The sequence below is a fragment of the Carcharodon carcharias genome, chromosome 21 (genome assembly GCF_017639515.1).
Source record: "Carcharodon carcharias isolate sCarCar2 chromosome 21, sCarCar2.pri, whole genome shotgun sequence".
NCBI lineage: Eukaryota > Metazoa > Chordata > Chondrichthyes > Lamniformes > Lamnidae > Carcharodon > Carcharodon carcharias.
In genome coordinates, this window is record NC_054487.1 from 70313328 (window position 1) to 70338374 (window position 25047).

A 25047-nucleotide genomic window follows, 5' to 3' on the forward strand; every position below is an offset into this window, starting at 1 on the left:
ACTCTCTTGAACTTTGAGGATGTCACTCGTGTCTTCCACTGTGAAGACTGACACAAAGTACCTATTCAGTTCCTCCGCCATTTCTTTGTTCCCCACTACTACTTCGCCAGCGTCATTTTCCAGCGGCCCAATGTCCACTTTTGCCTCTCTCTTACCCTTAATATATCTAAAAAAAACTCTTGCAATCTTCTTTTATATTGCTGGCTAGTTTACCCTCATATTTAATCTTCTCCCTCCTTATTTATTTTTTAGTTGTCCTCTGTTGGTCTTTGTAGGCTTCCGAATCCCCTGGTTTCCCACTGCTCTTCGCAGCATTTTATGCTTTCTCTTTAGCTTTTATGTTGTCCCTGACTTCCCTTGTCAGCCATGGTTGCCTCGTCCTCCCTTCTTCTTCCTAGGGATGAATTTTTGCTGTGTCTCCCAAATTACTCCTAGAAACTCCTGCCATTGCTGTTCCACTGTCTTTCCTGCTAGGCTCATCTCCCAGTCAATTCTGGTCAGCTCCTCCCTTATGCCTCTGTAGTTGCCTTTATTCAACTGTAATACCGTTACATCTGATTCCAGCTTTTTCCTCTCAAATTGCAGGGTAAATTCTAGCATATTATAGTCACTTCCTCCTAAGAGTTCCTTCACCTTAAGCTCCCTTATCAAATCTGCCTCATTACACATCACTAAATCTAGAATTGCCTGTTCCCTAGTGGGCTCCACCACAAGCTGCTCCAAAAAGCCACCTCGTAGACATTCCACAAATTCCTTTTCTTGGGATCCACTACCAACCTGATTTTCCCAGTCTACCTGCATATTGAAATCCTCCATGATCACTGTAACCTTGCCTTTCTTACACACCTTTTCTATCTCCTGGTGTATCTTGTGCCCCACATCCTGACTACTATTCGGAGGCCTGTACATAACTCCCATTATGGTTTTTTTACCTTTGCGGTTCCTCAACTCTACCCACAATTCTACATCATCTGACCCTACATAATTTCTTGCTATAGATTTATTTTAATTTCTTACTAACAAAGCAACCCCACCCCCTCTGCCAACCTGCCTATCTTTTCGATAGGATGTATATCCTTGGATATTTAGCTCCCAGTCCTGATCCCCTTGCAGCCATGTCTCCGCAATGCCCACCACATCATATCTGCCAATTTCAATCTGCGCCACAAGCTCATTTACCTTATTTCGTATACTGCGTGTATTCAGATACAACACCTTCAGTCCTGTATTTCCCATCCCCTTTCTCATTGTCATCCCTTTATCTGATGTACTTGAAGTTAAGATTCCAAGCCCTTTCCAAACACTCTGTCCTATTTTGTGTTCTGGAGACTTTAATAGCCTCCCCTGGGCTCTCCTTTCTTTTCAATTTTTTCATAATTTTCCATGAAGCTGAATCCACCACCACCTCCCCCACATGCTAACCTGCTGCTTTGTTTCCCATTAGTCATGATTCTTGGAGTTTTACCCTTCCCTCCCGCACCACTTTCTAGTTTAAAGTCCTGTTGACCACCCTATTTACCCTTTTCACTAGAACATTGGTCCCAGATCGGTTCAGGTGGAGACCATCCCAACGGTACAGATCCTTCCTGTTCCAATACTGATGCCAGTGCCCCACAAAATGGAACCCCTCTTTCCCACACCACTCCTTTAGCCACATGTTTACTTCCCCTATTCTCGCATCCCTATGCCAATTTGCACGCGGCTCGGATAGTAATCCGGAGATTATAACCCCTGAGGACCTGTTCTTTAATTTAGTTCCTAGCTCCTGATAATCCCCAAACAGGTCCTCTTTCCTAGTCTTACCTCTGTTATTTGTCCCGACATGGACCACAACTGGATCCTCCACCTCCAATATCCTTTCAAGCCGGTCAAAGATGTTCCTCACCCTGGCACCGGGCAGGCAACATACCATGCGGGACTCTCGATCCTGCTTACAAAGGATGCTATCAATTCCCCTAATTATAGAATCCCCTACAACTACCACTTGTCTTTTTGCTCCCCCATCTTGAATGGCCTCCCGTGCCACGGTGCCATGGTCAGCTGGCTCACCCTCCCTACAGCCGTCTTCCTCATCCACACAGGGTGCAAGTACCTCGTACCTGTTGGACAAGGTCAAGAGCTGAGGCTCCTCTGTTCCTGAACACAGGATCCCTCTACCTGCCTCACATGCAGTCATCTTGACCACTGACCGGATTTGGGGTAATTAATTTACCAGGTGTGACCGCCTCCTGATACATGGCTGATCTGATTGTAACCTCAACCCCACATTCCTGCCTAACCCCCCCGATAACCTTTTACCCCCTTATTAATCAAGAATCTATCTAGCTCTGCCTTAAAAATATTACAATACTCTGTTTCCACTGCCTTTTTAGGAAGAGAGTTCCAAAGACTCACTACCCTCAGAAGAAAAATTTCTCCTCACCACTGTCTTAAATAAGTGACCCCATTATATTTAAACAGTGACCCCCTAGTTCTAGTTTCTCCCACAGGAGGAAACATCCTCTCCACATCCACCCTGTCAAGGCTCCTCAGGATCTTAAAGGTTTCAATCAAGTCTCTTACTCTTCTAAATTCCAGCAGATACAAGCCTAGCCTGTCCAACCTTTCCTCATATGTATCATACTGGTTTCAGTCCTTAAAAAAAAATGCAAATTATATCCCGCTTTAAAAAACTGTTTTCATGCTTAGTTTAGCACCGCCTGCCCTAGTGCAGGGATTACAGCCGGCTGCATGAGACCCAACAGTAAACATACCAAGGTTTTCTACGGCTAACGGCCTGGCAGCTGGCATTGGAGGATCCACCAGGTCTATCTTCAGATTGTAGTCTGCTGCGCAAGCCCTATGTATCAGGAACCATTGTTCTCATGGTTCAACATGTGTCACACACAGAATAAAGTAACTTCAGACAGATCCTCACTGTCAAGAACAGTGACAGGGTAGCAGTGTTTCCAAAGTTACAAAAAGGCACTGGAGCACCACATTTAGCTACCTCTGATGCTTATCCACTCAAGGCTATAACTTGCACCCTGAGGATGAGAATGAATTGACATCTGACAATTATTTAGCAAAATTCTTAGGAGCTGTGACCAACCCCAATAATACAAGATTCTGCCTTTATTAGGGACAGCTGCTACCCGTAATCTGAAAAAACTCTTGTGCTTCTTAATTTTGTGTATAATATTTATCCTCGAGACAAATGGCGCAGCACACTCAGTCCAGCAGTGGTATCTCTGCGAGTTAATACTGATCATAACAGGTCCACATGATACTCATGTTCCTCATGAACTTAATACTCATAAGATTTACAATGCTGATATATATTGACAGAACAGCCTGGAAGCAATCCTTACGAAAACTGTCTTCCAAGCACAAAGCTGGCAGGTGAACTATTACTGCTTTTCTTATCCTTCCTCCATTCTGTCCTCTTCATGGATTCATGAGAATTAAATCCCAGAATGTTTTAGCTCTGCATGCTTTATTCTTGTGCATATCAAAGTGTAAAAATTGTCCTTATCGACTGCCAACAGTATTCAGGCTATTGTAATATCATTCACTATTAGCAAATTCAACCAAGAAAGCACCTTTGGGGGAAAGAAAAATCATATACTTTACAACCATATATTGTCTGCAATGACTAGATTAACACATTTTTACTGTCTCAATATCTTAATCTACAGTCCTCCTGTGGGATTGTAACAGTGAATGTGTAGCTTACTTTAGCACACACAAACAGAATTACTATCCATCCCCAGTCAGTTTACATAGGTATGCTTTTATTTGAATACACTTAATGAACAACAAATCAAACCCTAAACTGAAAGTAACTACTGCTTTGATCTCAGTCAAGACCAGTAACTCTGTTAAGAAATCCAAAATCCCAGTTATTTACTGAAAGAGTGAAACCACAAGCTTCCATGTTTTAAACAAAAGAATTTTTACTATATGAGAGCAAAACAAAGTAAATACTAAATACAAACTTAGCTAACCCTAAAACCCAGAATCAATGCAAGTTAAACATGAATTAACAGGCAAATTGCAGTCAAATATAAACTATAAATTACCTGTACACATTAAATAGCAGATACAAATACAACAGTTCTTATAAATTGGCTCAGCTGTCCAGTCAGCGTATAGGTCATCAATCTCAGTCACAAAGTCCTTCAAAACTCTGTCTTCCTCAAAGAATTTCAGCTCCTCTTCTTCTAGGGTTTAACCTGGTCCTCAGCCAACAACCAACCAGAGGTCCACCATCACGGTCTTCACGAAAAATGGCAGACGCTTGTAGAACCTCCTCAACTCTGCTTACAATGATCTGGATGGTGTGGATCCAGCATTGTTATCTTTAAGTCACAGAAACAGTTGCAGCAACTATATCCTTGTTTATTCTGTTTCTGGATCTAGCCTGTCTTCTTCAGCCTGCTTGCACTGCACCACTGGACTCATTACCATCTACTGAACTATGATGGCTCTGTCTCCTTTTATATGGTTTCAAACAGTTTCAATCTTCTCAAAAGCTTTGGTTTCCAATCTCAGTTTTCGTCTTAGTTTCCTTGGAAATTGGAAGACCGTATTTCCTTTCTCAGTTTCCTTCTTCAGTTCCCTTTTTTAGTTTTCTTTTTCAATTAGGGTCTGTTTTTAAAAAATACACACTCCTAAACCACAGATTCCAACACACTACGAATTCATAATTAAAATAATGATCAGGATTTCACCTTGGGTCCAGCAAGTGCTGAGCCTCTGGATCTAGGCGTCTGGCAACTCCCATCCACTTGGGCTTTTGTTTCGGAATTAATAGGGTTCTTTCCCCGGTTGGTTTTTCACCTAAACATTCATTTAATGATAATTTTTTGACCACACCTACATTATATACAATCACTTTTATCATCTGTTCATCCAAGCCCTGCAGCATTCCACGTATAGCTAGAGTTTTAGTCTGGAGCAGCCACAGTTCCAGCTTCAGCCAACAAAGCACCTACTGTTTTCCTAATGATGGCCAAAATTCTTCAAAATGCTAAAAAAGGCATCGAGAGGGCTGCAAACATGCACCATAATGCTACCAATATCATAGCATTTTTCAGCTGCAATCATTTCCATAATGTTCAAAGGCTTCTACACTGGCCACGTTTTCACAGCTGCGTGCTGTCAAAATGCAGCAGATTATTAATTTGTTAAAGTCTTTGGCAACAGTGTGGTACTGAAATTAGAGTAATCCAAACTTTCCAGAATACTACCATTGAAGGGAGGCTGAGAGACATTTCCTTCTTTTGGCTCTGCAGTTACTTCATTATTTTGAGCAGGAGCTGTACTTGTATGCTAATCTCACAAGATTCATTAAAGGTATCTGTTAAAAATTGTGGTCTGATAATTGCGCCAAACTGGAATGGTTTAAGGTTGCTAACTTAGTTAGCAAGTGACTACACCATGTTTAACTTCATTCATTGACCCTTTCACCACCACATTCCACAGAACGAACTGAAGTTTGGCTTCAAAGCAGTGATTTGTAGGTCAAACGATTAAACACAGTAACCATTTTATTTAGAGACACTGTATTAATAAATATGTAGAAAAACCAAAAGGTATCTTGGCAACACTTAAATTCCACAGAGTACATGGTGCTAGTAAATCTATTCAAATACGCCATGGGCTCATTTAACAAATACAACAGAAAGAGCATCTTGAAGCTCCTTTTGTTTTTTCCATTGATGTGGTGGAATGAACTCTGACCTGCTGTCTTGCCTTCAATTGCGAAAACATGAATATTTCAAATCCTTTTCAGCGGTACTCAGGTTAATCTACAGAGATTATGTCATAGGCTTGAAAGTGTTGACACATTACTCTTCTGTGTTACAGCACCTAAAGCAATTTCTAAATATAAAACTGTACAGTATTACATTAACGTTTTTTTGTCTTCAAGCACAAGCCATTTTCTTCTCCTACCTCAGTCATTTGCCTTTTCATAGCTGCAAAAGGGTTTGGTACACCAGCAGTTGTTTGTTTTGTACCTGTCAAGAAACATTTTACTAGCCAAGAAAGCAGTAATGTTCAGAAGGCCAGGTCTGAGAAAAATCTTCTATTACGATTTCACCAGATTTGTCCAAAGAGAGCAGATCTTGGTACAATATAAATAACAGCTTTGACCTTTATGGCTACAAATGTGTACATATGTTGAACAGTACAGTACTTAGGTACACTTCAATACAGGCAATCACCTGCAGTGATTCCTGCCCAAGGATCTATCCTTGACCCTCTATTTCTCATCTACATGCTACGCCTTGGAGACATCATCTGAAACACGTGCCACATGTATACTAATGACACTAGCTCTACCTCACCACCAGCAGCCATTTCCTTTAACTGAATATCAGGAAGATGAAGCCATTATCTTCAGTCCCCACCACAAAACTCCAAACATAGCCACCAAATTCCATACCTCTCCCTGGCAACAGTCTGAGGCTCAACCGAACTCATTCACAATCTTGAGACCATAGCTGGCCCTAATGTGAGCTTCCAACCACATATCCTCGCCATCGCCAAGACCACCTACTTCCACCTCTGTAACATCACCCCATTTTCAGCTCCTTTGCTGCAGAAACCCTCATTCAGGCCTCAATTACCTCTAGTCTTGACTACTTGACTATTCCAATGCTGTCCTGACTGCCGTCCTATTTTCCTCCTCCATAAACTCTAGTTCATCCATAACTCTGCTTCCGGTATCCTAATTCTCACCGTCCTTTTCACCCACCACTCCCATACTCACTGACCTACCCTGAAGTGTTCCTGTTAAAATTCTCAGCCTTATTTTCAAATCCTTCTCTGATCTCACCCTTCTCTGTAACCTCCTCTAGCCCTACAGCCCTCCAAGTTCTGCACTCCTCTAATTCTAGCCTTTTGTATATCCACTATTTTAGTCACTCTACCACTGACAGCTGTGCTTTCAGCTGTCGAGGTCCTAAACTCTGGAATTCCCTCCCTACACCTCTCCTGCCTCCATTAAGATGTTTCTTGAAACCAAGCTTTTGGTCATATGTCCTGATATCTCCTTCTGTGGCTCAGTGTCAAATTTTATTTAATAACATTCTTATCAAGTGTCTTAGAACATTCTACTTCATTAAAGGTGATATATAAATGTAAGTTGCGAATGTATCATTATAATAATTTGAAAAAAACATGCTTTACCAATATGATAAAGGTTTGGCACAGTATATACACACATATATACATACATATTAAATGAAAAAGTTGTATATCGCTAGAGCATCTCAAACTAAACCAAAAAAAAATAGATGTTGAAGACTAATTGGTACAATTAGTTCGACACTGACCTTTACTCTTTTCAAAAATATTTGAATCCAGCCCCAGCTGATTGAATGAAAGTCTTCCCTATCTAGCTGTGTGAGTTGAATATGAAGAAAGTTCAGACATATTAGTCCAATTCTTACTGCACAACACTGCCCTTATTTACAATCTCAGGGGTACATGACAACTTTGTGAGACACATGGAAAAACATCACTCAGATGCGGTAGCGGAGTATTCTTTTGAGGGTAGTATTAAGGTTTACTGATGCAAGAGTTACTGAGGGATTTTCACTCTGCTTTTAACTGTGCAAGGCTTTGGAGTACCAGATGCTTGAAGTAGAAAGTATTTCATTCCTGAGCATCATCATTTTTCACCATCACATAAATCAGATCAGATTTTTTCACAAATAGATTTAAAAACCATGAATCATAATTTAAAATCATTAGGCATTGGTGATAATATGCAGGATTGCCTCCTGAATAATTAGTAACAATTTAAATCAAAAACACACAGCCAGTTTGAACTAGAATCAGTACTCCAAACAACAGTCTTGACCTAAAATGGGTTTAGCACAACACCATGATAACTTGAGTTCAATTTTACAGATGCAATGGTAGGAGGCCCATCCATTTTATTTCTGGTTCATATGGACTTCTCAGGCCACTTAGCTCTTGTGGGCAAGAGAGTAGTTGCTGAGCTTGTAGAGGGGTTCAGAATGAAGCTAAACTTCTCCCCATAACAATGTGTGATATTGGGGTTCGGCAACAGTGAGTTATGCTGAAAGGTGTTGGTACTTCAGGAAGCTGTGTCACCTTGACTTCCTAGAAATACCTCCACTTCAAAATTATGGCAAACCACAGGTAAGGGATTTAACATATTTAATTTCTAGTCTAATTATTTCCTTTATTTTACTTTTCTCTTCCGATATACTTGTCTGCACCGAAACAGTTTTGTACCATTTCTTGTCCACTTCGAAGAACCATGCTTAGGAAATACTTTATTTTCTGTTAGCACTAATCATCAGCTAGCACTGCAGTAAGAATAATTGTTCCTGGACTCAGAAATAAATCAATACACTTGAAAGTACCTCTACAAAAGCACTTTCATTGGGAAACTATTTTTGATATTTAATACAGTGTAGCCGTTCAGTCTGCAACTTTGCAAAATGTTCGATTTAAATTAATTCAGACCTCAATTCAACCATCATTTAGGTCACCGCTGTGATCATTTTCTCCTTAAAGATTCTTAGTCACCATCCTCTTGCTGTGCCTGCAACACTTGGCACATTTTACAAACTGGTGTGCAGTTTTGGTTCAAATGGAATTTTTAATGTCAAGATTACATGGCAAAAAACAGTTTGTATTATGGCTGATCAGCCATTTTGAAATGCTGTGATTTGAATTAGTCAAGTCTCATGACGTCTTCTTTATAAACTAAGTGAAGTGTGTTGGGATGCATATGCATAGGATTGGCCTGCATTATGCAAAGCCTCCCACTATCGGGAACAGCTACATCTACAGGACCAAGGAAGCTTGTTTCTTTCAATATTCTGCCAAGACTAAGGAGGGGTGCTACTAATTCAGAGATTAAATGTTTCCAGTACAAGAACAGGGGATGAACAATGGGCCTGCAATCAATGGAATAAATATTTGGTCAGAAAAGGTGACTGAAATGCCTGACACTTGGGAAATCTAGCCATCCACTCACTCAAACAATGCTATGAGCCAAAGATATATTAGGCCACATCTTCATGAGATGGGGCTCAGGTGTTGAAACACAGGAGCAATGTACAATCCCCAATCCTTCAGGCCAAACCTTGATGCACACACATCAGAGCTGGTGTAGGATTAAGGGTTAAAAACAAAAAACTGAGGATGCTGGAAATCCAAAACAAAAACAGAATTACCTGGCAAAACTCAGCAGGTCTGGCAGCATCGGCGGAGAAGAAAAGAGTTGACGTTTCGAGTCCTCATGACCCTTCGACAGAACTAGGTGAATCCAAGGAAGGGGTGAAATATAAGGATATCTGGGTCAGTACTTTATGAGGGAGGGGTGCTGATGGTTTCAAATGAATTGTGGTGGCTAGGTAAAACTTAAACTGCCAAATTAGCAGCACCACTGGATTATCCTTATACCATTTCAGGGAACTTCTTCATGTTTCCCTTCACCAAAATGGCTTTTGCTACTTTCTAAAGCTGCCAACTGAGAGGTTCATGGAACAGTTCAGGGTGATTTTTTTCTGGAAAAAGTATCATGCTCCTTCCGAACAATCAACCTGAGATCATGCACTAAGCTTGCCACTGGGCAGTCAACTGACTCCTGTACTGCCACTCACAGGTCACTTAGTTAATGGTAAATAGCGCAGACAACTTTCAAAAGTAAAATATGGAACACCTAGCCAGCATAGTTTTATCTCTGAAAGCTTAAACTTAAAATTCTTGTGGGTATGGTTCAAAAGTTAACTATGTTCGCCCACATTTATCACTGGAGTCAACTGCAGCTTTCTTTGCTCTAGCCACAGTGACATGAGTATCAGGAATGTGATTATACCACCACCTGTCCATGCTAGAAAGTTGCTTTTTAACAGCAGGAAAGACTTAGTGAGAGTTACACAGCAAACCCAATATGTGTTGGATATTGATTCTTCAATTTGCGCTCACATTAAAATTTAAGAATATTTAAACAAAGTCAACATATATACAGTGTGGAGTTTCAGCAACCAGGACTTATGCTTTCGTTCTTTTCACTCCCCATGACAGCAGACCTGTAACTCATTTGCCGTGCAGCTTGTGACTAATTAGCCATGACATCACTTTATCGGAACCTAACATTTTGCAAGAATGATTTACAGACCACAGTTAAAGCAAGGTATATATTGCGAATGTGATTAAAACATAGAATCATATAATATGATGGAGGGAGTAACATTAAACTTGTACTTTGTAATGAAGTACTTCTGATGCTCGTGCTTTCATCAAATGACCAAGGAGCGTCGTCAGTCAGTCACCAGGTGAAGACTATTCAACAAAATTACACAGTCCAGCTACAACAACAGTCTCTGTCTGGTTGCAGTGAATAAAAGCCAGCTTTTAAAGAAAGTGTGCTGTCAGCCTGCCGGTCCATTTGAGAGAAAAAAAATACTATAACCACACACAAGCCCCACTGCACAGACTTGTAGTTTCTGCATTACACCCACACAGCTTTCTTTGACTGTGTGATTAGAAGGGCTGATGCATGATCACACCAAATTCCTTCCTTCAGCTCACACATCAAGAACTTGCCCTCTTGGCTGCATTCTTTTTCTAACAACCACAGTAACCTTAGCAACCAAGCACTCCTATTATGACCAGCTGGTCTTTTAAAGCTGTCTATGCTAGCATCTGAACTTTTGTATCACTTCAAACAGGGCCAAGAGTTTACTTCAACTCCCACATCATTTTTTCTAAAACTAGACAGGGGCCTAGTTTAAGCCAAGCTTGGGTCACAATTGACACCAAAAGGAAAAGGCTGCATCTCCTTAAATCTTGGGTCAGATGTAATGCCCTGCTACATAGATCGTGCATGCAGTTGTGTTTAGCTTGGAACTGAATTGCTGGGAAAATAAAAGATGCCAGGATGAGAGATTATTGGCAAATTTTGTTCTCTGTCTATTCCTTATGGCAAAGTAAGCTCTCAAATTAACCCCTGTTAACACTGCTACCAGAGTAGCCTGAACCTTCCACCACATTGTTAAAAATGAATTCCAACTGTTTCGGGGTTTGCGAGTGTTGCTTGAGCAAGCTTCACTCGGACAAACTGGAGTCCTGTTGGTTTCAAAAGGTATAAAAGGCACATTCACAGTCTTGAACTGCAGACACCCAGCTCCGCCTCGGCAAATGAGCCTCAGTTCCAGAAGCCGACGGCAGCTCAGTCGCTTAAAAAAGTGGCTGGATGGATCGACTGTTGGGATAAGCAGGTCAATTTTACATGGGTTTCTATACAAAAGCAAAGCCCAGCAACTTTGGAGTCTGACTTTTAAAGCAAGAAAGCAATGAACGGTGATTGCTCTGTGGAAGCAGGGTGCAGTGATGGCATGACAGTAAAAGCAGCTGAAGTTATAGAATTGCATTTGGTCTTGAACAGAAAATCTCAATACTTGAGGTGCAATTCCTATTAACGGAAATTAACTGGACAGTGATCAAATAGAATAAATCTATGAATATCACCTTGGTCATCAACACTCCCTCAATGTTCTGCTTAAAATAAGAAAGAGTCACTGTTTGTAATAATTTGTAAATAACAGCAGCTGCTTTTTACAACAAATCTCGTCCAAGTTCTATTTATGTAAACTCTGGATTGAGTTGACCACACTGTACACACTAACAGGAAAAACTTATTGGAATTCATGATGTATTATTGGAAGCTCATTTTATTTTGCTCAATTTTTCCCTCCTTCCTTGCCCCTGTACTATTTTGACTATTTATATGAAATTGTGCCGAATACATACAGCTCGTTCCATACTGTTTTCTACTTCAATTCTTCATTTAAATCGGGATGCAAATTTATTATGAAAATTACTCATTAACTAAGTAATTGCAGGTTACATAAGTAAACGTACTGTATGGCAAAATGCTATTGTAAAAACAGCTTAAAAGACACACAGCTAAGACAGGAAAGAGTACATCACACACTCAAACTATAATCAAAAACAAATGACAACTTTATTAAAAAAAAACTGGTTTACCTAAGCAAGTGCTAAGACCTGAACCGCTGACTGACTGACTTCCATTTTGCCACACATGCTGTTTGACCTGCTGAGTATTTCCAGTCTTTTTTCTGTTTTTGCTGTCCAAATTCTAGCATCTGTGGTATTTTGCTTTCTGTTTAAGTGTTGCAACCAATTTATTTTGTAGGAAAATAGCTGGCGTTGCTCTGACCACGTCTGAAACTATTAAGGCTGTGACTCAAATCTTCTTCAGATCAAATCCAAAGTTATGTATGGCTAAAATATGCAACACTACAAGGATGGTGTCATTAGCAGCTGCCTGTTCCAATTAATTGAATGGAGGTACAGTATACTCCACATTCCATGGGCAACCAATCCAACCAGAGAAAATAAGATCAAACAATAAAATTACTGGAATGTTTGATCCAATATGACTGTGCCACCAATCCTCAATTTTTGTTGAAAAACACTGCAGATGCTGGAAATCTGAAATGCAAAGGGATTTATAAAAATTGAACATCTTCTTTCCTCCTAGGGTTTTTGCAAGAGACTTTAGACCTTAACTATAGACTTAAAATTAGTTAGGACAAAAATGGTTTCTGCAATGAAATGCAGTTGGAGGTAAACTATGCACAAATTTAGCACGGTAAGCTGGATAATTTAAATTTCTCTCTTTTAAAAAAAAACATGCGCAGCTTTAGGAAATAGCCAAAATTCTCCTGGCATTATTTAACTTAATTTGAAATCTCGTGTGAACATTATGGTTAGCCATAGTAAATTCAAAGGTGATGTTAAATTATATAGTAAGGTAAAACATTTTCTGCCTTTGATTTCATACAGTTAAGTGAATATATTTTATACTAAAAGAAAAATATATTTGCCTCAAACAGTAATTATGGTCATTGCAGACTCCCACTGCAATGACTCAATTATACATTTGAATTCAAATTTAAAACAAGGCAGGTCTGCGCTGGTCTTCAATCAACTATTTATTTCAAATAGTGATGAAGGAAAATAAGATTTTCTTTACCAAGAAAACATTCTCCTGGATTATAATTAGTCTGTTAATTCACCTCTTTAACAAGTCAGTAAATGAAAGATTGTTCTGAACAATTAAATACCGCTAAATTTAAAACAGTCAGGTAAAGGTTCTTTGCAGGAGTTAAATCTGTCAAATTAGAAGAGTTTGCACTCAGCAAGTTTGACAGTGAATGTCTCACTGTCCTATAACGCTCCTTCGACACACCACTACACCTCTCACATTTATATGCAACAATGATGAGTTTCTGCAAAATTAATATTTATTCAGTACATAGATATAAAAGGCATGCAAAATATCCTTTGTTATAACCTTTTATATGCATAATTTATGGCATCTCAAATTCATGCAAGCAATGACAGTAGATCAGACAGGTCTTCAGGGTTTACTCCCTCTTATGCCAGAAGACGCATCTTCAATACTATGCTGAACATCTTATATATTAATGAAAACAGTGAAACCAAGTTGCCATGTAGCAATCTGACTGGTCCATCTAAATCATGGAAACATGGCTCCATTACATTTTTGGCAAGTTAACTTGTTTGTGCTTTACCCAAGCAGGGACATGCTGGATTGTCTTTGAATAGTAATAGCAACTGCTCTTCCATCTCACCTCTGTACAGCCACACACACACCTCTACCTCTCTGACAGTGCAACAGGTGTCCTCTCCTGGCCAGTGGTCTCTCTCTGTCTGACCTCTTAATCTGAACACACACAACTGCTTCATTCTCAGTCCCTGGCATCTCCGCTACACCACTGTTTAGCTACTGCTTCGGTACATACACTTATGCTTTCAATGGAATCTATTTGGTGACAACAAACACAATTTGGAAAAGGGGAAAATTGTGGCAACCACGAACTAATAATAATGAATAAATACAACATTGAGGGGAATAACAGAACTGCCAGGTGTATACTATAAGTGGTTATGCTACTAGACTAGTAATAAAGGCCTGTGAAACTTAAATCCAGTTAATGAATGGAAAAAAATTCTGGAATAAAGTATCAGTAATGGTGACCATGTAATGATCGGCTGACCCATCTGGCTCATTAGTGCCATTTAGGGGAGAAAATCCACCATCCTTAGCAGGCATATATGAGAAACAGTCACTTAGTTGATTCTTCTGAAACAGTCTAACAAGTCACTCGGTTGTACTAAACCACTGCAACAAAATACAAGCACCGAGCATTGACCTAGGCACTGAATAGGACATGATTTTTGCAAATTTCTCCTCACTAACTCTAGGGACTTGTGCCAAAATTAGGAGTGCTGTCTCAGAGACTAATCCAAGGAACAGTCTGACATAGCCATATTCTCAGAATCATCTCTTTTAGCCAATGTTCCATACTCCATCACCATCACTGGTATGTCTAGGACAGACCCACCAGTGGGTATACAGTTAGAAGGGAGTTGCCCTAGAGTCCTTAACAATGACTCCAGGCTCCATGAAGTCTCAAACCATCAGGCTCAAACATGGACAAGGAAATCGTCTTGTGATTATCACTCATTTACTGTTAAATCAGTACTCCTTCATACTGAACACCACTTGGAAGAAGCACTGAGGTACAGAACGTACTTTGGGTGAGGGTCCATCGCCAAGTGTGCTCAATAGCACCATTACTGACCAAGCTGGCCAAGTTCTGAAAGACATAGCTGCAGGCAGTGAGAGAACTAACGCGAGGGAAAAACCTACCTGATCTTGTCCTCACCAATCTGCTTGTCGCAGTTGTATCTGTTGTACTGGCAAGAGTGACCACCGCACAGTCCTTGAGGACCCAAAGCCCGTCTTACACTGAGAACACCTTCCACAGTGTTGTACAGCACCAGTTCTGTGCTATGGGGATAGATTCAGAACAGATCCATCAACTTAAAACTGGGCATCCATGTGACTCCAGGGGCCATGTGCAGCAACTGCACTGTATTCCACCACAATCTGTACCTTCATAATCTGGAATATCTCTCATTGTACTATTATTATCAAACTTGATTCAACAAGGCATGAAGAATGCATGCAAGGGGCAGCACCAGATGTATCCAAAGATGTGGTGCCAACCTGGTGAAGCTACAGAATGTACGTTGGATGGAAGGCCATCCAGGATTCTTTTTTCTTAGGCAGTCCCTCAGGATAGAGGATGACTCTGGTTCAATGGGTTCTGAGATAAGTCCAATGTATGATCTGCAAACTGTGCCACTTGCGGAACTGGTGGTGCCTGAAGGGTCGGGCAGATGAGGTGGTTGGAGGTTTGTGTGCTCTCTCCCTTAACTTAACTTCCCCTCTGCATGCTCCAAAGTCTCTCCAGGTGTCTGGTGCCATCACAAATAAACCTTCTTCATTTTGGACAGTCACAAGCAGGGTCTCCCATGAGTCAGGGAAGATGTTTGATCTCTTCATGAATGCTTTGAGGCCATCCCTCAAGCATTTCTGCTGTCCCCTTGGGAGTCTCTTTCCACGACTGAGTTCTGAGTAGAACAGTTGCTTCAGGAGTCTGGAGTCAGGCATACAAAAAACATGTCCTGCCTAGCAGAACTGTTTTGAAGTAATTAGCACCTCAATGCTAGGCATGTTGGCGTGGGAGAGGACACTGCTCTTGGACCGTCATTCTTGCCACCAGATTTGGAGGATCTTGTGAAGGTACTGCTGGTGGTACTTCTCCAGGACTTTGAGGTGCCTGTGGTAAGTTGTCCAAGTCACTAAAGCATGTGTGTGTGTGTGTGTGTGTGTGTGTGTGTGTGTGTGTGTGTGTGTGTGTGTGTGTGTGTGTGTGTGTGGTGGGGGGGGTGGTGTGCAAACTTCACTGTTGCCCAGTAAACCATGACCTTAGTCCCAGGCACACCCCAACGAGGAATCAGCATGCCACCGTCAACAGCGCATACATTCCTACACTTGGGGCAGATGAGGCCAAGGATGCATTCTTGAACAATCCCTAGCCTGATCCTCCTTGGAGATTTCAACACCAAAGTCATGAAGGATGTGAATTTCTGGAAGGGTGCAACAGGCAGGAAAGAATTGCGGAAAGGAAACTCCACTAGAGTCCTCCGCCTGACAAAATATCTAGAACATGACCTCGTCATAACCAACACCCTGCACCACCAGTGCGACATGCAGAAGACCTCATTTATGGCAATACCCATGTTCCAAACACAAGCACTTGCTCGACTACGTCATCGTTCAAGCCAGGGACTGCAGAGATGTCCACATTACCTGCACTATGACAGGTACTGATGACTGCTGGACAGATCATTGCCTTATCCGACCTACCAGTTCCATCAGCCTGGCCCCCAAACAGTGGAGGCAACAGAAGCAATATCGCAAGAAAATTAACATCGAAGGCCTCAAAGGTCACACCAAGGAGGGCCTTCTCAATCAGAGGCTCACTTCAACACTAGCCACGGGAGCTACAGTGTACCCATAGTGCCTGGTCGACCCTAACGTCTGCCATAACAAGCACCTATGAGGAGGTCCTTGATCTCTCTACCAGGAAACATTGTGAATAGTTTGACAAAAATGGCCAAGAGATACAGGACTTAATTGAGTATAAGTGCAAAGCTTTTGCAGACATGAAACTTCACCACACCTCAAGATAAAAGTAGCAGTCTTACAGTCAGCTGAAGGCAATGGTACAGCATAAAATCCATGACATAAAGAATAAATGGTGGGTAGAAACAGCACAGGAGTTCCAACAACTTGGAGACACCAACAATATGCGTGGTTTCATCAGCACTGTCAAAACGATCTGAGGTCCAAGCACTCAACGGCTCACCCCGTTGAGAGCCAAGCATGGAGGTGAGATCATCAAGGACCGGGAAGCAGTGAGCCCTTGCTGGAGAGAACATTCTGAAGAACTCCTAAGGACATTACTGCAGAGTTCCTCAGGGTAGTATATTAAGTCTAGCCATCTTCAGCTGTTTCACCCATCCATCATAAAAGTTCAGAAGTGGAGGTGCATGCCGCTGAGTATTCTCCAGTGAATGACTCAACACCTAACTCCCCAAAATCTGTCCGCCATCTTCAAGACACAAATATGATGGAATACTCTCCACCTGCCTGGATGAGTGCAGCTCCAACAACACTCAAGAAGTCCAATATCATCTGGGACAAAACAGCCTGTCACTCCATCCATTCCCTTAAACATTCACTCTCTCCACCACTGGAGCACAATGGCTGCAATGTACAGCATGTCCAAGATGCACTGCAGCAACTCAGCAGGCTTCTCGAACCAGCAATCTTTACCAGCCAGAAAGACAAGGACAGCAGGCACATGGGAACACTACCAACTCCAAGCTCACCTCTAACCATACATCTTCCTGACTTGGAAAAATAGTTATAGCCCATGGAATACAAGGGACAATTTCAACATGGATACATAATTGGTTGAGTAATAGGAAACAGCAAGTAATGGTTAATGGATATTTTTCAGGGTAAAGGAAGGTTCGTAGTGGAGTCCCCTTTGGGACCTTGCGTTTCCTGATATAAATAAATTATCTAAATCTTGATATGCAGGGGACAATTTCAAAGTCTGAGGATGAAACAAAACTTGGAAGCATTTTAAACTGTTAAGAGAGGAGTGTAGAACTTCAAAATGACATAGGCAAGTTAGTGGAGTGCACAGATAGGTGGCAGATGAAGTTCAATGCAGAGAAGTGTGAGGTGATTAATTTTGGTAGAAAGAATATGGAGAGGCAATATAAAATAAGGGGCACAACTTGCAAAGGTGTGTAGGAGCAGAGGGACTTGGATGTATATGTGCATAAGTCATTAAAGGTGGCAGGACAGGTGAAGAGAGCAGTTAATAAAGCATGGGGAAGGAGGCCTAGTGGTATTGTCACTGGACTAGTATTCCAGAAGACCCAGGGTAATTCTCTGGGGACCCAGGTTCGAATCCTACCACGGCAGATAGTGAAATTTGAATTCAATAAAAATCTGGAATTAAAATTCGTGATGACCACGAAACCATGGCAGATTGTTGTAAAAACCCATCTGGTTCATTAATGTCTTATAGCGAAAGAGATCTGCTGCCCTTACCTGGTCTGGCCTACATGTGACTCCAGACCCACAGCAATGTGGTTGACTCTTAAATGCAATTAGGAATTAGGGATGGGCAATAAGTGCTGGCTTAGCCAGTGACACTCACATCCCATGAACGAATAATAAAAAAAATATAGTATGCCAGGCTTTATTAAGCGGGGCACAGAGTACAAGAGCAAGGAGGTTGTGCTGAACTTGTATAGGACACTAGTTAGACCTCAGATGGAGTACTGTGCTCAGTTCTGGGCAACACACTTTAGGAAGGATGTGAACACATTGGAGAGAGTGCAGAAGAGGTTTACAAAAAGGTTCCAAGAATAAGAAACTTCAGTTATGAAGATAGATTGGAGAAGTTGGGACTGTTCTCCTTGAAGAGGAGAAGGCTAAGAGGAGATTTGATAGAGATGTTCAAAATCATGAGGGGGCTGGACAGAGTAGATAGGGAGAAACTGCTCCTGCTCATAAAAGGATAGAGAACGAGAGGGCACAGGTTTAAAGTGATTTGCAAAAGAAGCAAACGTGATGTGAGAAAAAACATTTTCACTCGGAGTGGTTTGAGTCTGGAATGCACTTCCTGGAAGTGTGGTGGAGGCAGGTTCAATCGAAGCATTCAAGAGGGCGTTAGATGATTATTTATGTAGAAACAATGTGTGGGGTCACAGGAAAAGGCAGGAGAATGGCATGGAGTCATAATGCTCATTTGGAGAGCTGGTGCAGACATGATGGGCTGAATAGCTTCCTTCTGCACCGTAACAAATCTATGATTCTGTGATTCTATATTGCTAATCCTTCATCATACTGTGTCAAAATCCTGGATCTCCCTACCGAACTGCACTGTGGAAGTACCATCATCAAACAGACTGCAGCAGTGCAAGAAAGCGATTCACTACCAACTTCTCAACGGCAATTAGGGATGGTATATATGCTGCCATTGCCAGCAATGCCCACAACCCATGAATGAATTTTAAAAACCTTTTACTTAAGTAGTGATATGGGGCACAAGTTTATGTAGTTATTTTTTAAAAAATATTTTTCTTTGTGAGCAATGGCATGGGAAATCTGCCAGCGTCTCCAAAAGTTCTACTGATCGTAATAAAACTTAGGGAAAGGGGATATATGACATTTCTTCTCATTCACAATAGGCTCAGATATAGAAAGGTCATCAGCTAAAATGTCAGTCTGTGAATGCGTTATTCAAGAATTATGCATTGCACTCAATCCCGTGGCAATCCAAAGTCAAGACAAACATCAAACAACTTTGGCAAACCCAAAATACAAAAATGAAATGATGAATAAACAGAAATATGCTTTTAAAAATATACCGTTAAAAATGTACACGTTTGCCTTTGTACCGACATATCGTCCAACAAAGGACTCCAATCCAGGCATTTTTTTTTAAGTTTGCTACTTTGTTCCACACGGTCATCACCCCAAAAATATTCACCCAGTCATTAATAAATTCATGTGTTTTTGCTTAATATTTTCCAGTAAGGAAGCAAATGGTTACGTATCCCAAGATATGGTGTGGAGGTAGGGGGTGTGAGCCGGAGCACAGCTTTACATTTATTGCACTCATCTTCACAAACCTGCCAGGGGAAAAGGCAGATTCCTGGTCATTTCCAGCTCTATAGAAGCTTTTTGATTGTGTTAAAAGTTTTCAAGGTACTGAAGCAATATCTTAATTTAGTTCTAGAATAAAAGAGCATGGGAAAGAAAGTATGTGGAAAGTTTTGTTTGAAAAAAAATGGACTTTGCTTGTGCCAAATAATCTACTTTTCTTCATTGTTGGTTCATCACCCACATTCTGACTCCCTTCTCTGACCTCAAATTGAACTCCTGCCCTCTCATGTGAAGATCAATTTCCTGTTTTGTGCAAACAACTCTATTTTAAACAACTCAAAATACTCTATCATGACCAAATCTGTAAGGATTTGAAAACTGCTCTTCCAACATGTCTCCTTTACAGGATACAGAAAAGAAGCTCTCTGTCGGTCAGGGGAACACTTTCTCACCTCTTGTCTTAAGCTTTTCTCTCCCTCCATTGCCTAATTTGTCTTTCCTCTCAACTTTACATTTTAGTATACTCTCCTTTGAACTTTCCCATTTTGTCCCTCAACACAAATACACCATCCTACACTATCTTTCTCCTCTCTAGAACCTCAATGTTGAAATCAAGGATCATCACAGTACCTCCTAATCAAACTAATTTTGCTTAAAGAACTATAAAGCTGCTCAACTACTTTCCTCACGCAGTCTTCAGGCTTTTAAAAGAAAGCTGAACTATATGACCTAAATAATCACTGTTTTTCATTTACTGACATGATCTTTGACATCTTTCAATCTTGGTAGCCTATACAATGGGCTGTAGATCTTCACTTTGGTTTTTCAATTGAAAAAATACAGTCTCTATAAGATGCCTTTAGGACTATGAAGGCCCATGTTAACTGTGACTATCGGGGGGGGGGGGCTTAAAAAATGCAGATCCCACTTTATCCAAAATCAAGCAACTGGTAAAGAAAAGTCAAATAGTCCATAGTAATGGGTACCCTTAAAGGCTACCAGTTATCATTAGCTATCATTAACAGAAATGTGAGAATAACCCTTAAACTTTGTTGGAATAATCTGCCTAATAATTATCAACATTGAACACACACTACCTGCTACTTGGCATTTGCTCCCCAGTGAAGAAACAGAACCAAATACATCTTTGGTAGGGATAAAATACTCAATGAACTAATTTTCTGCAGCCCCCAAAAAGTGCTCATATTTGGACAGGGCTCCTATATTCCAGGAATATTGCAATGTGGAATTGATCTATTGGACTAGGTCAAACTCCGCAAATATGTGCAGCTTAGCATGGCTTTAAAGGGCATAAAGAATCCACCATCAGAACAAGATGGCATCAATGCTAATATGTTATCCATGGCACAATTTTCTAACTCCTCCAAGTACAATAGTTACAGGTCAGGAATATAGCTCAAGAAAATGGAGCTTTTAGAAATGTGAGAAATAGGGGAAAAAAAACAGATATGATCATCAAAGGTCATCTCCTGTACATGAAAGCAAAGGGAAGCTACTGGGTCACACAAGTGGATAGCTGAGAGAAAGCAAAGGTATAAAACCAGATAACAACATATCCTGACAAACACAGAAACATAGGATCTAGGAACAGGAGTAGGAGTAGGCCATTCAATCCTTCAAGCCTTCTTCGCCATCAATAATATCATGGCTGATCTGGTTGTGGTCTCAACCCCACTTTGCTGTCTGCCCCATAACTCTCGACTCCCTTGTCCATCCAAAATCTATCTAACTCTACCTTGAATAAATTCAATGACTCAGCCTCCACTGCTTTCTGGGAGAGAGAAGTCCACAAACTAACCACCAGTTGAGAGAAAACATTTCTCATCTCCCTCTTAATTGGCAGACCTCTTATTCTTCAGCTGTATTCCCTGGTCCTGGTCTCTCCCACAAGAGGAAACATCCTCCTAGTATCCACCCTATCAAACCTTCTCAGGATCTTATATGTTTCAATAAGATCACCTCTCATTCTTCTAAAGTCCAATGGGTATAGGCCCAACTTGTTCAATCTTTCTTCATAAGATAAGCCCCTCATCCCAGGAATGAGTTGAGTGAGCCTTCTCTGAACTGCTTCTAACACAATTATACATTTTTCAAATAAGGAGACTAAAACTGTACACAGTATTCCAGATGTGGTTTCATCAATGCCTATTAAGCTGCAGTAAAACTTCCCTGCTTTTATATTCCATTCCCCTGCAATAAATGCCAACATTTCATATACCTTCCTAATCACTTGCCATACCTGCGTACTAACTTTTTGTGATTATGTACCAGGACACCCAGATCCCTCTGTACCAGAGTTCTGCAATCTCTTTCCATTTAAATCGTATACTGCTTTTCTTTCTTCCTGCCACAGTGAACAAGTTCACATTTTCCCACATTATACTCCATCTGCCAAATTTTTGCCCACTCACTTTCCTACTTTCCTACCTATCTTGGTGTAATTGGCAAATTTAGCTACCATACATTATTATAATAATAATAATTATTATTATATAATACATACATACTAAAGGATAAACTGGAATTGGGGGCAGTTCAAAAGAGATTCACTAGGCTGATTCCTGGGATGAAGGGGTTGACTTATAAAGAACAGCTAAACAGGTTAGGCCTTTATTCATTAGAGTTTAGAAGAATGAGAGGTGATCTTACTGAAAGGTACAAGATTCTGAGGGGGTTTTACAAGGTAGATGTTGAGAAGATGTTTCAACTAGTGGGAGAATCTCGATCCAGGGGACATAGTTACAGAATAAGGGGACACTCATTTAAAACTGAGATGCGAAGGAATTTCTTCTCTCAGAGGGTAGTGAATGTCTGGAATTCTCTACCCCAGAGAGTTGTAGAAGCTAGATCACAAAGTATTTAAAGAGGAGGTAAACAGATTTTTGAAATCTCGGGGAGCTGAGGGCGATAAGGAGCTGGCACAAAAGAGGAGTTGAGGCCTGGGGCAGATCAGCCATGATCTTATTGAATGGCAGGGCAGGCTTGAGGGGACGAATGGCCTATTCCTGCTTCTATTTCTTATGTTCTTATTCAGCCCCTCCATCCAAGTCATTGATGTAGATTGTAAATACTTGAGGCCCCAGTACTGATCCCTGTGGCACTCCACTTGTTACAGCTTGCCAACCCAAAAAGACCCATTTAACCCTACTCTCTGCTTCCTGTTAGTTAACCAATCCTTTATCCATGCTGATATGTTATCCCCTACACCATATAATCTTGTCTTGTGTAGTAATCTTTGATGTGGCATCTTATCAAATGCCTTCTGGAAATCCAAGTACAGATTCCCCTTTATCCACCTTGCTTGTTACTTCCTCAAAAACACTCTAATAAATTAGTTAAGCGCACTTTCCCTTTCACAAACATGTTGACTCTCCCTGATCAAATTATGATTTTCTAAGTATCCTGCTATAACCTCCTTGATCATGGATTCTAACAAAAGGTAGCAGTTTAAAAGTGCTCATCCTATTGCCATGCTTATGCTGGCCATAGTTCTATCTTTATATTTAGCTCAACAGTATCCGTCTTATGACTGAGGTACAGAAACTAATCCAGAGCTGAACACAGTCATTGAGATAGTATAACTTGGATATAACTTTGCAAATAGAATACCAATGAAAACTGCATTTCAATACCCTCAAGCATATTTACCCAAATATCTATAGTATTTTCACCACATAATGGCTGCAGTTAAAAATTGCTTTCTGCAACAATTAATTTAAATGATGCAGTCACAAATTAACATGTAGTTCCCACAAAATAGAATAAAATCCACTGTGTATTTTGTAAAAAGAGACAAGGTGTTGAAGCTTTTATCTTGCACTCATCAGGACAGAATCGCAAGGGTGCCAAATTTCAAAGGGAACAACAATTCATGCTGCATAAGAAAAGGGTGCTGATTGGTTGGCAATTAGACTCTGAATGGTTGAAGCATTGCCATGGGGAATGCCAAAGGGAAACGTTGTCTGACAAACTTTTGTTTAGTTGAAAAAGAAGCAATGCCTGGACATGTTCTTTGTGTTTATAGAGGGTAGAGCCCTCTGTGTGAAGATATCCAGCAAGCGTATGTGAGCCCCATTGCAAGCCTGACTAATAATCTTGAATTGGCTGTTAGTGGAACTCTTAGCACAATCCGGATTGTTAAGTAAGTGCTGCCCAGTCGCAGGATCCAACATTAGACGTGTTTCTATGTTCTGAGTTTTGAAAGCATGGGCTGGTTCAGTACGGTCTGTATTCTGCCTATTGTGAAAGCTGAAGAGGCATGCTGGTTGATACAATCCACTAGTCGTTGGGACATATTGCCTACATAACTGGCATCACAACGGCACTGAAATTCAATATACATGTTGGGACTCCTTCAGTTCCACGTGCTAGAAGATTGGCCTTATTGACAAACTTGTAAATAGAACCCAAGCCATTTGATCATCATGCAAGCTTGAAAATGAAATAGGGCACATCAAAACTACCTGCAAAATAATGGTTACCCCGATCAGACCACTGCTTGGTATAAATCACACAAACTCACAAATGGGTCTAAGGCCTCCACTTTCAGCCCTGAGAAATGCCCAGTCTACCTCAAATTACCCTGGAAGGGTGAGTTGTCTCAAAAATTTGAACAGTTATGTAGTAGCAACATGAATGGTATTCTCCACTAACAGGATGATGCCGTCAAGCCATAAATACATTCTGCCTATCACACAAATGATAATGTGGTGTATGAATTAAAGTGCTGGTGTAATGCCAGAAATGTAGACCACTTGTCAAAATGACTGGTGGATTGTATCAAACAGCACATCCTTTCAGTTGTTTGTCTAAGTGCTGTTGTTACAGACCGTACTCAACCAAACCGTGCTTGCAAAACTCAGAACATAGAATCCAACATCCGAAGTGATTCTGAGATTGGGTTGCACTTAGTTAACAATCCTGGCAACCAATTTTAGATCATCAGTCGGGCTCGCAATGGGGCTCACTTACATTTGCTAGAAACTACGTACCTTCACATGCAGGGCCCTACCCTCTGTAAACAAAAAGAACATATCCAGGCATTGACCTTTCCTCAACTAAACAAAAGCTTGGGAACAATGTTCTTCTAGGGCATTCCCCATGGTAACACCTCGGCCAGAGTTGACTTGCCTGGTTTGAATTTAAACAAAAGATTGGGAGTAACTGTTGCCTGGTTCATTCTCTATGGCATCACCTCGACCAGGGTCCACTTGCCAATCAATCAGCACTCTTTGCCAATGCAGTATAAATTGTTGTTCACTTTGAAATTTGGTATTCTTGCAATTCTGTATTGATAAGTGCAAAACTAAAAACTTTCGACAGCATGTCTCTTTTTACAGCAATACTCTCAAGTTCTGCACTACCAAGTGACAATTTAAAATCCACCATTTTCCACA

The 25047-nt window shown here is 40.8% G+C and overlaps 1 protein-coding gene across 4 annotated transcripts in view; it reads right to left on the minus strand.

The window, feature by feature from the left end:
* Positions 1-25047, minus strand: part of frs2a (fibroblast growth factor receptor substrate 2a) — a 100114-nt gene that overhangs the window by 42791 nt on the left and 32276 nt on the right. Inside the window, exon 1 of one of the 4 annotated variants that reach the window (XM_041216239.1) lies at positions 12022-12041. The exons of the other annotated variants lie outside the window; for them this stretch is intronic. The gene's annotated coding sequence lies outside the window, so the exon portion shown is untranslated. Of the gene's footprint in view, positions 1-12021; positions 12042-25047 lie in introns of those variants that run through there. 4 annotated transcript variants of the gene reach the window in all.